General features: G+C 38.6%; 1 protein-coding gene across 1 annotated transcript in view; it reads left to right on the top strand.

The window, feature by feature from the left end:
- Positions 1–13,479, top strand: part of Faf1 (Fas associated factor 1) — a 419,279-nt gene that overhangs the window by 143,849 nt on the left and 261,951 nt on the right. The window lies entirely within an intron of this gene.

Below are 13,479 nucleotides of genomic sequence, written 5' to 3'. Positions count from 1 at the left end.
CTTTTGAGAGAACCTAAACTTGAGGTCCTTGTCTGTAGCCTACACTGAGTGTGTTTATTAAAGGGATACCCTCTGACAGCCCCTTGGGCTTTTATAGCATTGGCTGCAACTCTTTTGAGAGGTAGTGTCTCTTCTCAGTGTAAAGAAAGAGGTTAAGGATTGAACTATAGAAGCCATAATGTCTCCCACTCTTTCTCCTGACTCTGGGTCTATGTGTAAAGGGCCCTAATGCAAAAGAGGTCCAGTGATTTTCCTCATTTCCCTAAGCTCTTAAGTGTTGACATGTGATTTGGGACATTGGGCCTAGAAGCATCTGTCCTGGCCCAGAACCCTGGCCAGGTGTCAGGGAGCAGAACTCTGGGCTCTTGTCTTTCAGTGGCTGTCAGGATAGCACTCTGAGAACTGGGGGCAGAGGGTAAGGGCAGAGTATCCTTGGAGCAAGAGCAAGGACTGGGATTTCACCGCTATTGAAGTATAATGGCCATGGGTTCTTGAAGGAGGCTAGATAATAAGTTTGGATCAGGACTAGAATGTCAGGTTCCAAAGGCAATCAGAACCATGTCTCAGCTGCAGACAGAACCCTCCAAAGACGAGCTTATCTTGGAATTATCATGAGTGATACCTGGATGAGCTGACAGAGGCCACTAACATCCCTAGCATCTTGATGCACTTCTCAGCATTCAATGACAACTCTTGACACCAGAGCTGTACATTGTGATGGCCTTTCCTTGTGAGCAGCTCAGAAACAGGCTGTCCTCTTGGTTCATGTCTTTTTGGTAGGATATGTTGAAATCACCATCACCTGCTGCCTAGACCTCTTTGATTCACCATTACTGTACTTGTGGTGGGGGGAAATCTTTTGCAATTGATCTTTGTGTCCCTCTGATTTGCTGTGAGCATAGATTGGGCCTCAGTTTCCTCTTCCTATATATGGTTTTATCATGACCAATGCAAGGTCTAGTAGTGTGTCAGCTTTTCATTGCTTTCACCACATATATACCTGAGAAAACATTCTAAAAGGAAGAAAAATTTATTTTTGCTTGTTGATTTTAGCCCATGGTCACTTGGTTCCTTTGTTTCTGTACCAATAAGTAGTCAGCCAGAGTATTATGGTAGAGAGCCTGTGGAGTGGAGGAGGGGGCTCAACTCATAGTGGCCAGGCAGAGATGGGGTGGGGCATGAGAGCAAACAAGGTTTTCTGAGTTAGATTCTTCTTTACATTTCCCCATCATTTTGTTACTGCATTCTGTACCTGTACTTACATTCTACCATCTCCATTTCTGGTCAAACTACTGTGCCTGAAATCATTCTTTACATCAACTTGTCAAACTGTTATCTGTCCTTTGTAGTATTTCAAAGCATTTTCTCTTCACTTTAGTCCTTTCTGAAGTGCTCTATTTTACTCTTGCATTATTATAAATAACAGAAATTGAGTGGTTATAAAGTGAAAGGATGATAGACTCCTGATGAGCACTCCCAAGTAGCCTAGCCATTTGGGAGATAGAATGCTCAGGTATAAGGAACATGGAATCAGAATAGCAACTGAGTTCCAGGTGTTTTTAATTACTTGACCCTGTGTAGTTACTTTTTCTGAACTGAAATTTTCTGAGTAAAATATTTCATAGATGGCTCAAAAAGTGAGAACTGGTAGCTTTTCATATGCATGCTAGAACATGTATAACTAGTAAATCTTTGTTGGGCTGAACTGAGTAATCTTCTAGTTTGCTAGTTGTCAAAGGATATACTAATAAATAAAATTATTCACAAAAAGTTTATAGCCTTGAACTTAGGTCTTTCATGTAGGAAACAAAACAAATTGTACCGGATGGTCATAATTAAGAGGTAAAGTATGTGATACAGGAACTCAGAGAAGAGGAGATCCATATACTATGCAGGTGGTTGGCTTGGAAGTCTTCTGAAAGCTATATGATATTTGGAAAGGACAAAGGAAAGGAGGATGAAAACAACATGAACAGGGTTCACTAATGCTTCACTAGAGGAACAGGACTGATAGAATGAATCTTTCATGAGGGGATTCATTCACAGTAGGGGCCGGATATCCAGCATGATTACATGCTGATGCCCTTCAGAACTTGGAAGTTTCTGGAGATGCTTCAGCAATCCCAATCTGGCCCTGAAGGTCTGGAGATACCTCAAAAGCTGTTGGTCTTAAGTCCAATTCAGAAGAAGCTGGGGTTGGATGTCAGTTAAGCTCTGAAGTAACAGCAGCAGCAACCATAGAGATAGACATACCAGCAAGAAGGGACAGACAGCCAAGCAGTACTTTTCCCCCTCATATCTTTTAATATCTGGGCCCAGTGTACTACTCACCCTCCCAATCTCAGATGATGTCCACTCAGTATTCTCTCCTCAGTTAATTCTTCCTGGAATGCTCTCATGGACACACTTGCCCCAGGCACATCTCTTAGTTGATTCTAGATCCAATCAAGTTGGCAGTCATGAGTTATCACCACAGCATAGTGTCGTATTTTTGAAATTTGGGGACATCGGCCAGGCTCTAACAAGCTCTGGAGAATAGTGGTGAAATAGCTCCATCTGTGAAGGGCCTTGAAAATTTCAACAGGCTTTTCACTACTTCCCATTTTCAAACTGAAATTCAGGTAACATACATATTTGATATTTGAACATTAACTGAGCCTAATATTTGAACCTCCTTTCCCATTACATTTATCGCTTACTCCCTCCATCATAGTCATATTGAGCTTTAGAATGTTGTTGACCTTATTTCACTTAATGTCTCAGGAGTATTTGGTATAATCCCATTCTTCTTTTCTTTATCTGTTTATCAGTCTTCTTAAAACTGATTCCTCCTTTGCTTTATTTCAAGTTCTTTATCCTAGAGCTCAATTTTGCTCTCTCTCTCTCTTTTTTTTTTTTTTTTTGGTAATTTCTTTCTATAAGTGATTTCTTTTGGCCTCAAAGTCTAAATAATCTCTATATGTCTGTATGCTACTGACTCTCCTGCCTTATGTCTCATATTTGACCTATTTGTTGGTTTTTAGGTGTGCTTATTGTGTGTGTTTGCATGTGTGCATGGGGGGCGGGTATTTGGGACACAGCTTCTCATGTAACCCAAGCTGGCTTAAACTCACTGTGTAATTGAGGATGACCTTGAACTTCTGCTCTTGCTGCCTCTTCTTGCAAGGCCTGGAGTTGTACACATAGACCTGCATTTGTGTACTTGAACTTTGTCTCTTATGTTTGGGTTCACATGCATGTGGGGACAAAAGGTTGATGTCAGATGTTTCCTTCAGTCATTCTCAACCTTATTTTTGAGATGATCTCTTATTGAACTTGGAACTCACTGATTTTGTTGAACTAATTGGCTAACAAACCCCGGTAATCCTTCTGGATCTGTTTCCCCTGCACTGGAATTATAGGCTTGTATCCCAGTGCCTAGTTTGTAGATGAGTACTGAAGATCTAAACTCTGTTCTTGTTTTCGTGGCAAGTACTTTAACAATTGAGTAATTTGCTCAGCCCTTGGACTTTGACTATTACATTCAACTGTACTGTTTGTAATGTTGATAATTCATTGGATATCTAAGAGGCATTCAGACTTAACATATCCAAAACTCTGCTCTGAATTCTCCCATCCACTTTTCTTAAGTGCGTTCTAATTTTTGTTATTCTGGCCAGAAACCTTGGACTGTATTTTTCTTTTCAAATTTTTTTATTAACAACTTCCATTTTTATTAAAAAAATCCCATGATAATGCCCTCCCCACCGCCCCCGCTTTCCCCTTTTAAACTCCATTCTCCATCATATCCCCTCCCCATCTCAATCAGTCTCTCTTTTATTTTGTTGTCATTTTCTTTTCCTCCTATTATGATAGTCTTGTGTAGATAGTTTCAGGCACTGTCAGGTCATGGGTATCCAGGCCATTTTATGTCTTGGAGGAGTGCTTTGTAAGAAGTCCTACCCTTCCTTTGGCTCTTACATTCTTTCCGCCACCTCTTCCACAATAGGCCCTGAGCCTTGGAAGGTGTGATGGAGAAATTGCAGTACTGAGGACACCTGTCAGTTCTTTCCAGCACCATGATGCCTTCTAAGTCACCCCAAGATCACTGCCATCTGAAAAGAGATGACTCCCTACCAAAAGTGAGAGTAGCATTAATATAAGGGCATGAATGTTAAGATTAGTGCTTGGTGGTCAGTTTTGATAAGCATAGTATATACATTTAGCCAGATAGCAGGAGACATTACAGCCCTGGGGCTCATGACTATCCCTGTTTTAGGCTTTCATTATCAGGGCCTCCAGTCCAATTAGAGGGCAGTTGGTTTCCACCATGACAGACTCGCCAGTATTGCACCCATTGGCTCATTTGTCCTGCCAGGCCAAATATAAGGCTTGCAGTCTCAACTGTTGAGTATTTTCACTGGTGATTTCTCTCTGTCACATTTAACTGCATGCAAAACTGCTTTTTCCAGCCTTCTGTTGGCTGGTCTACATGGAGGAGGTTATCAGCTCAGTTTCTCAGTGGCCTTGGAGCACAAGTATGTGGAGTCTTCAGCAGTAGGGTCTTGCCATCTATTCCTGGTGGGAAATCAAGGGCCTCAGCAATAACCACTAATGTTTTGGGGACATCAGGGACCTCCCTGGCCAACAACTCACTGGAAGGTATCCCATCCCCAGCACTGAAAAATTTCTAGCAGCAATCTGTCTTCGGAGTGTTCCATTGTCCAAAAAAGTAGGTATCCGCATGATTTATTTATATCCTTTTAGATTTTGATTAACCCTTCCTCCACCTTTCCTTTACTCAGTCTCTTCCCCTGAACTCACTTGGGCCTTTTCACCCCCATTAATCTATTCTTCTACTTACATATATACAATGCCATCCTATTAAGTAGCCCTCTCCCTTCCTTTCTCTTCCCTTCATATCTCTTTTCTAGCTTATTGCCCTTTGCTACTGAGTTTTCTTCCTACTCACAGAGAAGTCCAGTCATCTGTAGCTAGGATCCACATATGAGAGAGAGCATGTGACATTGGCTTTCTGGGCCTGGGTTACCTCACTTAGTATAATCCTTTCCAGATCCATTCATTTTCCTACAAATTTCATAACTTCATTTTTATTTCCCACTGATTAGAAATACATTGTATAAATGTGCCGTATCTTCATTATCCACTCATCTGTTGATGGACATCTAGGCTGGTTCCATTTCCCAGATATTGTAAATTGAGTGGCAGTAAACATGGTTGAACAAGGTTCTGTAAGGTACTAAGATGAGTCCTTAGGATATAAGCCTAGGAGTGCTATAGCAGGGTCATATGGTAGATCTATTTTTAGCTGTCTTAGGAACTTCCACACACTGATCTCCACAATGGTTGGACCAGATTGCATTCCCAACAACAGTGTAGAAGGGTTCCTCTTTTCCCACATCCTTGCTAGCATTTATAGTCATTTATTTTCATGATGGTAGCCAATCTGACAGGAGTGTAATGGAATCGCAACATAGTTTTAATCTGCATTTCCCTCATGACTAGGGATGTATAACATTTTTTTAGATGCTTATATGCCACCCGTATTTTTTTTATATCTTCCAAATTTTTATTAACAACTTCCATGATTATAAAAATTACCCCATTGTACTACCCTCCCTCCCCCCACTTTCCCCTTTGAAACTCCATTGTCCATCATACATCCTCCCCATCTCAATCAGTCTCTCATTTAATTTTGATGTCATGATCTTTTCCTCCTCTTAGATGGTGTTGTGCAGGTAGTGTCAGGCACTGTGAGGTCATGGATATCCAGGCCATTTTGTGTCTGGAGGGAGCATGTTGTAAGGAGTCCTACCCTTCCTTTGGATCTTACAATCTTTCCACCACCTCTTCCACATTCGACCCTGAGCCTTGGAAGGTGTGGTAGCGATATTGCAGTACTGCGCACTGTGGTCGTTTCTTTCCATCATCATGATACCTTCTGAGTCACTGCCATCTGAAAAGAGAAGATTCTCTACCAAAAGTGCAAGTAGCATTAATATAAGGGTATGAACATTAAGAGAAGTGCTTATTGGGCAGTATGATAAGCATAGTATATACATTTTTCCAGACAGCAGGAGACATTACACCCCTGGGGCTCATGACTACCCCTGTTTTAAGTTTTCAGTAACAGGGATGTATTCCCTCCTATGGAGCGGCAGTCCAATTAGAGGGCAGTTGGTTTCCCCCATAACAGACGTGCCACTATTGCACCCGTTGGCTCATTTGGCCTGGCTGGCCAAATATAAGGCTTGCAGTGTCCACTGTTGAGCATCTTTACAGGTGACCTCTCTTTCTCCCATTGAACTGCATGCAGAATGGTTTCTTTCAGGTTTCTGTCAGCTGGTTTACATGGAAGAGGCTATCAGCTCAGTTCCAGCAGGATTTCTCAGTGGCCTTGCAGCCCACGTATATGGAGTCTTCAGAAGTAGGGTCTTACCATCTATTCCTGTTGGGAAACCAAGGGCCTCAGCAATGGCCAACAACGCACTGGAAGGTATCCCATCTCTGGTACTGAAAATTTTTTAGCAACAATCTACCATCCATACTTCTTCTTTTGAGAACTCTCTATTTACTTCCATTGCCCATGTTTTAATAGGATTTTTGATTTCTTATCATTTAAATTTTTGAGTTCTGTGTATATCCTAGATACTAATCCTCTATCAGTTAGATAGCTGGAAAAGATTTTTTCCCATTTGGAAGGTTGCCTCTTTGCTTTACTCACAGTGTCCTTTGCAGTACAAAATCTTTGTAATTTCATGAGGTCTCAGTGGTTAATTTGTTTTGCCTGAGAAATTGGGGTTATATTCAGAAAGTCTGTGCCAAGACCAGTATGTTGAAGGGTTTCCCCTACTTTTTCCTGTAGCAGTTTCAGAGTTTCAGGTATGATGTTAAGGTCTGTAATCCAGTTGGACTTAATTCTTGTACATGGAGAGAGAGAAGAATTTATTTTCATCCCTGTACAGATACATATCCAGTTTTCCCAACACAATTTGTTGAAGAGGCTGTCTTTTCTCTCATGAGTGTTTTTGGCATTTTTATTGACTATCAGGTGGCTATAGTTACCTGGACTTACATTTGGGTCCTCTTTTCTATTCTATTGATCTACGTGTCTGCTTTTGTGCCAATACCATGCCTTTTTTGTGACTGTGGTTCTGTAGCTTAGGTTAAAATCAGGTATGGTGATAGCCTTATTTTTTTGCTCAGTATTGTTTTAGATATTCGAGGTTTTTTTGTGTTTCCAAATGAATTTTTGGATTATTTTTTTCTATTTCCATGATGAATGCTGTTGGAATTTTAATGGAAGTTTGCTTTAAATGTGTAGATTGCTTTAGGTAAGATTGCCATTTTCACAATATTGATTCTTCCATTCCAAGAACAAGGGATATTTTTCCATTTCCTAATGTCTTCTGCAATTTCTCCCTTGAATGTTTTAAAGTTTTCATTGTAGAGATTCTTCACTTCCTTGGTTAGATTTATTCCAAGGTACTTTATTTATTTATTTATATATATATTTATTTATTGATGAAATTGTGAATGGGAGTGATTCTCTGAGTTCATCCTCTGTGTGTTTGTTGTTAGCATATAGGAAGGCTACTGATTTCAGTGTATTTATTTTGTATCCTGCTACATAGCTGTAGGTGTTTATTGGCTCTAACAGTTTGCTGGTACAGTCTTTGGGTCCTTCATACATAGAATCATGTCATCTGCAAATAATGATAACTTGATCTCTTCCTTTTCAATTTGTATCCCTCTTATGTGTGTTTCTTGCCTTATTGCTATGGTTAACACTTCCAGTCCTGTATTAAATAGAAGTGTTGACAGTGAAAATCCTTGTCTTGTTCCATATTTTAGTGGAAAAGCTTCCAGTTTTTCCCCATTTAGTAATTTGTTGGCTGAAGGCTTGTCATAAATAGCCTTTATTATATTGAGATATGTTCCTTCTATTCCCAGTCTCTGTAGGACTTTTATCATGAAGGGATGTTGGATTTTGTGAAATGCTTTTTCTGCATCTAATGAGATGATCATGTGATTTTTGTCCTTCCATCCTCTTATATAATGAATTACATTTCTCAATTTGTGTATGTTGAACCATCCTTGCATCTCCAGGTAAAGCCTACTTGGTTTGGATGAATGATCTTTCTGATATATTCTTGTATTCTGCTTGCCAATATTTTGTTGAGAATTTTTGCATCTATGTTCATGAGGGAGATTGATCTGTAAGTTTCTTTTTTTGTTCCATCTTTGCCTGGTTTTGATATCAGGGTGATGCTGGCTTCATAGAAGGAATTTGTTAGGATTCCTTCTTTTTATATAGTATGGAAAAGCTTAGGAAGCAGTGGTGTTAGTTCTTCTGTGAATAACTGGTAAAATTTAGCACTGAATCCATCTGGTCCTGGGCTTTTTTTTTTTTTTTTTTAGTTGGGAGATTTTTGATAACTGCTTGGATCTCTATACTTGTTATAGGTCTATTTAATTGATTAATCTCATCTTGACTTAAATTAGGTAGGTCATATAAATCAAGGAAATCATCCATTTCTTTCAGATTTTCATACTCAGTGGAGTATATGTTTTTATAGTATGTCCCTATGATTTTTTGAATTTTTCTGGTATCTGTTGTGATGTTACCTTTTTCATCTCTAATTTTATTAATTTGTTTTTCTTCTTTATTTTGGTCAGATTTGCTAATGGTTTATCAGTTTTGTTAATCCTTTCAAAGGAGCAACTCTTTGTTTCATTGATTCTTTGTTTTTTTTTTTTGGTTTTTATTTCATTAATTTCTGCCGTAATCCTTATTATTTCTTCCCATGTATGCATTTTCTGTTTGCCTCGTTCTTCTTTTTCCAAGGCTTACATAAAGCATTATTAGATCATTACTTGACACCTTTTTAATTTCTTAATGCTTGCATTGAAAGCTATAAATTTCCTTCTTAGGAGTGCCTTCATTGTGTCCCAGTGGTTTTGGTATATTATGTCCTCATTATTATTTGACTCTCTGAAGTTTTAGATTTTCCTTCTTGATTTCTTGAGTGACCCATTCAATATTTAGTAGTATGTTGTTTCGTTTCCATGATTTTGTATATGCTCTATAGCTTTTCTTGCTATTGATTTGTAGTTTCATTCCATTATAGTCAGATAGAATGCAATGTTAGGTCAATTTCTTTTATGACCTTATTTAATCCAGATACATCTCTGTTTTTTGCTGGGATGACTTGTCAATTGATGAAATGAGGTGTTGAAGTCACCCACTACAACTGTGTTTGGTGCTGTCTGTGACCTTAGTTCTAACAGTGTTTGTTTGATGAAGTTGGGAGCCCCCATGTTATGTGCCTCTATGTTTAGGATTATAATGTCCTTCTATTGGAGTGTGCCTTTATTCAATATATAGTGGCCTTCCTTAACATTCCTAACTAATGTGGGACTGAAGGCCATCTTGTCAGATATTAGGATAGCAACCCCTGCTTGTTTTATAGGCCAGTTTGCTTGAAACAACATTTCCCAACTTTTCAACATAAGATAGTGTTCATCCTTTGTAGGAAGGAGAGTTTCTTACAGGCAACAAATTGAAGGATTCTCCTTTTTAACCCAGTCTGCAAACCTGTGTCTTTTGGTTAGGGCATTGAGGCCGTGGATATTAAGAGATATTATTGAAAGGTGTGTATTTGTTTTTGCTATTTTTTTTGTAGTTTTTTCCCGTTTTGCCATTGCTCTCTTGTGTTAACTAGTATTTGAGTTTTGTTTGTTTGTTTTTCTCCAGGTTTCTTATATGTGCGCTTTTCTTTCTCTTCAGCATGGAGAATTCTTTCAAGTATTTTCTGTAGAGCTGTTTTGTCTTCAAATATCCCTTTAGCCTTCCTTTGTTGTGGAATGGCCTTATTTCTCCATCTATTTGCATGGATAGCTTTTCAGGATAAAGTAACCTTGTTTGAGAGTTTTTTAAAAGTTTTTTCTTTATTTTTATTTATTTATTTAATTTTTTTTATTTTATTTATTGAGAACAACAGACAGAGAGTGAGAGAGAGAGAGAGAGAGGGGAGGGGGAGAATATGGGCATGCCAGGTCTTCTAGCTCTTGCAAAGGAACTCCAGACACATGTGCCCCTTTGTTCATCTGTCTAATGTGTGTCCTGAGGAATCGATACTCGAACCAGGGTCCTTAGGCTTCATGGGCTTGTGCTTAATTGCTAAGCCATTTCTCCAGCCCTTGGTTGACAGTTTTTATCTTTCAGAACTTGGAATACATTACTCTAAGTCCTTCTGGCTTTTAAAGTTTGTGTTGAGTAAACTGCTGTGATCCTGATGGGCTTGCCTTTGTAGGTAACTTGATTTTTCTCTCTAACTGCTTTCAATATTTTTTTCTTTGGTTTGTATGTTTGGTAGATTAATTATAATATGGTGAGGAGAGGTTCTTTCCAGGTTTTGTCTGGTTGGTGTTCTAAAGGACTTCTATATCTGCAATGACACCTTTTTCCAATTTGGGGCATGTTTTCTTCTCTGATTTTGTTCAAAACACCTACTATGCCTTTGGAGTGTAATTCTTTTTTTTCGTACCATATCCTGAATTTCTTATTTTTGATTTTTTCATAGTGTCCCAAACATTCTGATATTCCCATTCATGCTTTCCTATTAGTTTGTCTTTGTCTTTGTTGGACAGTATTAGATCTGCCAGCTGCTCTTCTAGTTTAGATATTTTTTCCTCTCCTTCATCCATTCTACTGGTGAGATTTCTACAGTTTTTTTTTTTTAAAAATTCCATTAGCCGTATTCTTCATTGCTAGTAATTCTGTTTTGTCTTTATTATTTCTGTTTTCTTATTTATGTCTTGTATTGACCTTTTTATTTCATTAAATTGGTGTCCTGTGTCTTCTTTGATTCCTTTGATTTCCCCTTTGACTTCTTTGAGCATATTTATAATCATTCTTTTGAAATGTTTCTCAGGCATTTCCTCTAACTCATTCTTACTGGAGGTCATTTCTGATGCATTAATAACTTTTTGGTGGATATATATTGTCTTGATTTTTGGTGTTTCTTGTGTTATAATGTATATATTTTTGCATCTTGGATTAATTTAATCCTTGGATTTTCTAGTTAGTTGCAGTATCATTAGATGTATCAATCAATCTGATGTTATATATCTTCTGGGTAGGAGCATAAGGTGGTATTGTTGGCTCTTAAGACCTCAGAGTATCTCCAAAAGTTACTGTAGGTGTTGGGTTTGCCTGCTGTGAGCATATTCATGTAGGCTGAGTGGAACAAAATACAGGTAGATTCTAAAATTTAACTAAATAATGTACACACTCAATGAAAAGCAGCACAGTGCATTTATGCAAGAGTAGGTGTTTTGACATTCAGATCCTCTAGCAAACTCACTGTCCCTTAGAGTGTGTTGTGCCCCACACCCTTAATCCTGTCAACTAGGAGGTTAAGGTTTCTGGTTCGTTGAGGGTTCCAAGTCAGCTTGTGACCAAGTGAGACCCTTCCCTAATGTACAACAGAATAGGAAACAATGTCACTGTAAATCAAGAAGCAACAAATAACGAGCCCAAAATATAGCTTATTTAAGAATGGCAAATCTTACCATCAATCGGATTTAACATATATTTTATACTGATGTGGGAGGTGCAGTTAGCACTTCCAGTTCAGCCCTACATACAGGTTTATTTGGTGTAATCCCAGTTATCTTTTGGTCTCAATTTTCCTATGTTTCTGCTTGGGTCTCTCTTTGGTGCACTGTGGGTTCAAGTAGGCTGCCTGGGTTGCTGGATCAGTGCTGTGGTGGCAGGTGCTATGTGCTGTGAGCTTCCTTCCCCAGGTCTCTGGTGCTTGCTATGGCTTGTGCTGGCAGTGGGGGAGAGGAGGCTGTGGATGGTGGCTCTAGTTCTCCTTCTGGTCCATGCGATCCTTTACCTCGAGATGTGTTCCTCTGTTGTTCCCTGGTTCTCCCTTCAAGTTTCTTGAGTTTGAGAATAGCTCTTGTGTGAGTGGAATATGCCCTCCCCTGGCTTTTCCTATGCCTCAAGCCAACCCTTGCTGCTGTGGCCCCATGTACCAGAGGGTAACATTGTTGTGTGAAATACTGTTGAGTAAGACTTTGACCTTTTGGAAAGTCACAGCTTATTTATTACTCACTAAAAATCCACAGTGTCTCAAGTATTATGCCTAAGTGTTAACAAAGTAGTGGCAAATCTTCTTGCATCAAGAAACTCTTATTTTGGCTGGGTGTGATGGTACACATCACTGTCTAGGTTGAGGTAGAAGGATTCTGTGTGTTTCAGGCCAGTTTGTGACTATGTATTGGATTCCAGGGGGCTAGAGTAAGAATCTCTATTTTATTTGGATTTAAAAATTTTATCAACGACATCTCATGACATACATGAACGATTTCCCTGTACTGTTATATAATTACCCTTTGAGTTTTATGGGAGACCAGAGGACAAATAGATTAGGTGCCTCATTGTAATCGTTATTCATCATATCTGTATGGTTAGTATATGTTTACAGATTGGTAAAGGAGGAGTGATGAAAATGAGAGTCATGAAGCGTATTGGCTATATTTTTTGATGTTATAGGCATGACAAAAAGATGTTTGAAACAAGCAGTACACATATTTTTAGACTTAATAGTAGTTGATTTTTATCTGTATCATTGATGAAGTTGTGTTTAATATTGACATGAAATGGAATCATGACTTAATTCTTACATTGTGTGACTAATTTAATATATTCTTTTAAAAAAATTGATTTATTTATGAGAGAGAGAGAGAGAATATGAATGTGGTTGCGCCAGGGCCTCCAGCCACTACAGACAACCTCTAGACATATGCACCATGATGTGCATCTGGCTTATGTGGGACCTGGAGAATTGAACTTGGCCTCTTAGGCTTCTCAGGCATGTACCTTAACCACTAAGCCATCTCTCTTCAGTCCAATTTAATATATTTTTTATGGTTCTGACACATAGCTAACATTTTAGTATTATGCCATAGGATTTAGAAAATGTTGTGAAATCTCCAGTTTGTGGATTCTGTGTATTGCCATGTCTTAAGAGAAAGCAGCTAAAGGATTTTTGGCATAATAATTAGAGTTCTATAGATCTCAATATCTTCTCAATTTTGACTTTGAAATTACAGTTCTATTCTTACACAGCCTTCAATAGTTTCATGGTTTTCTCCTTGCACTTCTAGTTCATTTAGATTTGAATCAGTCTTAGTAGATATTTAAATAGAATTTGATGTAGATGACAGCTGGTTTTCTTGGAGGAAATAAATAGGTAGAGAGTTGCATAAGTAGAAAATTTGTATGTATGCAAGATATTTACAATTATAGCTTTAAAATACCTTGGTAGAGAAGGAGTTAACAGGTTAGCCCCCCTTGGTTGTTCTCAGTGTGCTCTTTTGCCTTTAGGAGCTGTAAAGATGTTAACACTGGGCCTGGACTTGCCTTTGTGGAGGTTAGGGTACTCCTGGGGTTTTTGCAGCTAG

The sequence above is a fragment of the Jaculus jaculus genome, chromosome 5, assembly GCF_020740685.1.
Source record: "Jaculus jaculus isolate mJacJac1 chromosome 5, mJacJac1.mat.Y.cur, whole genome shotgun sequence".
In the NCBI taxonomy this organism is placed as follows: domain Eukaryota; kingdom Metazoa; phylum Chordata; class Mammalia; order Rodentia; family Dipodidae; genus Jaculus; species Jaculus jaculus.
This window is presented reverse-complemented; position numbering and strand designations above follow the sequence as displayed.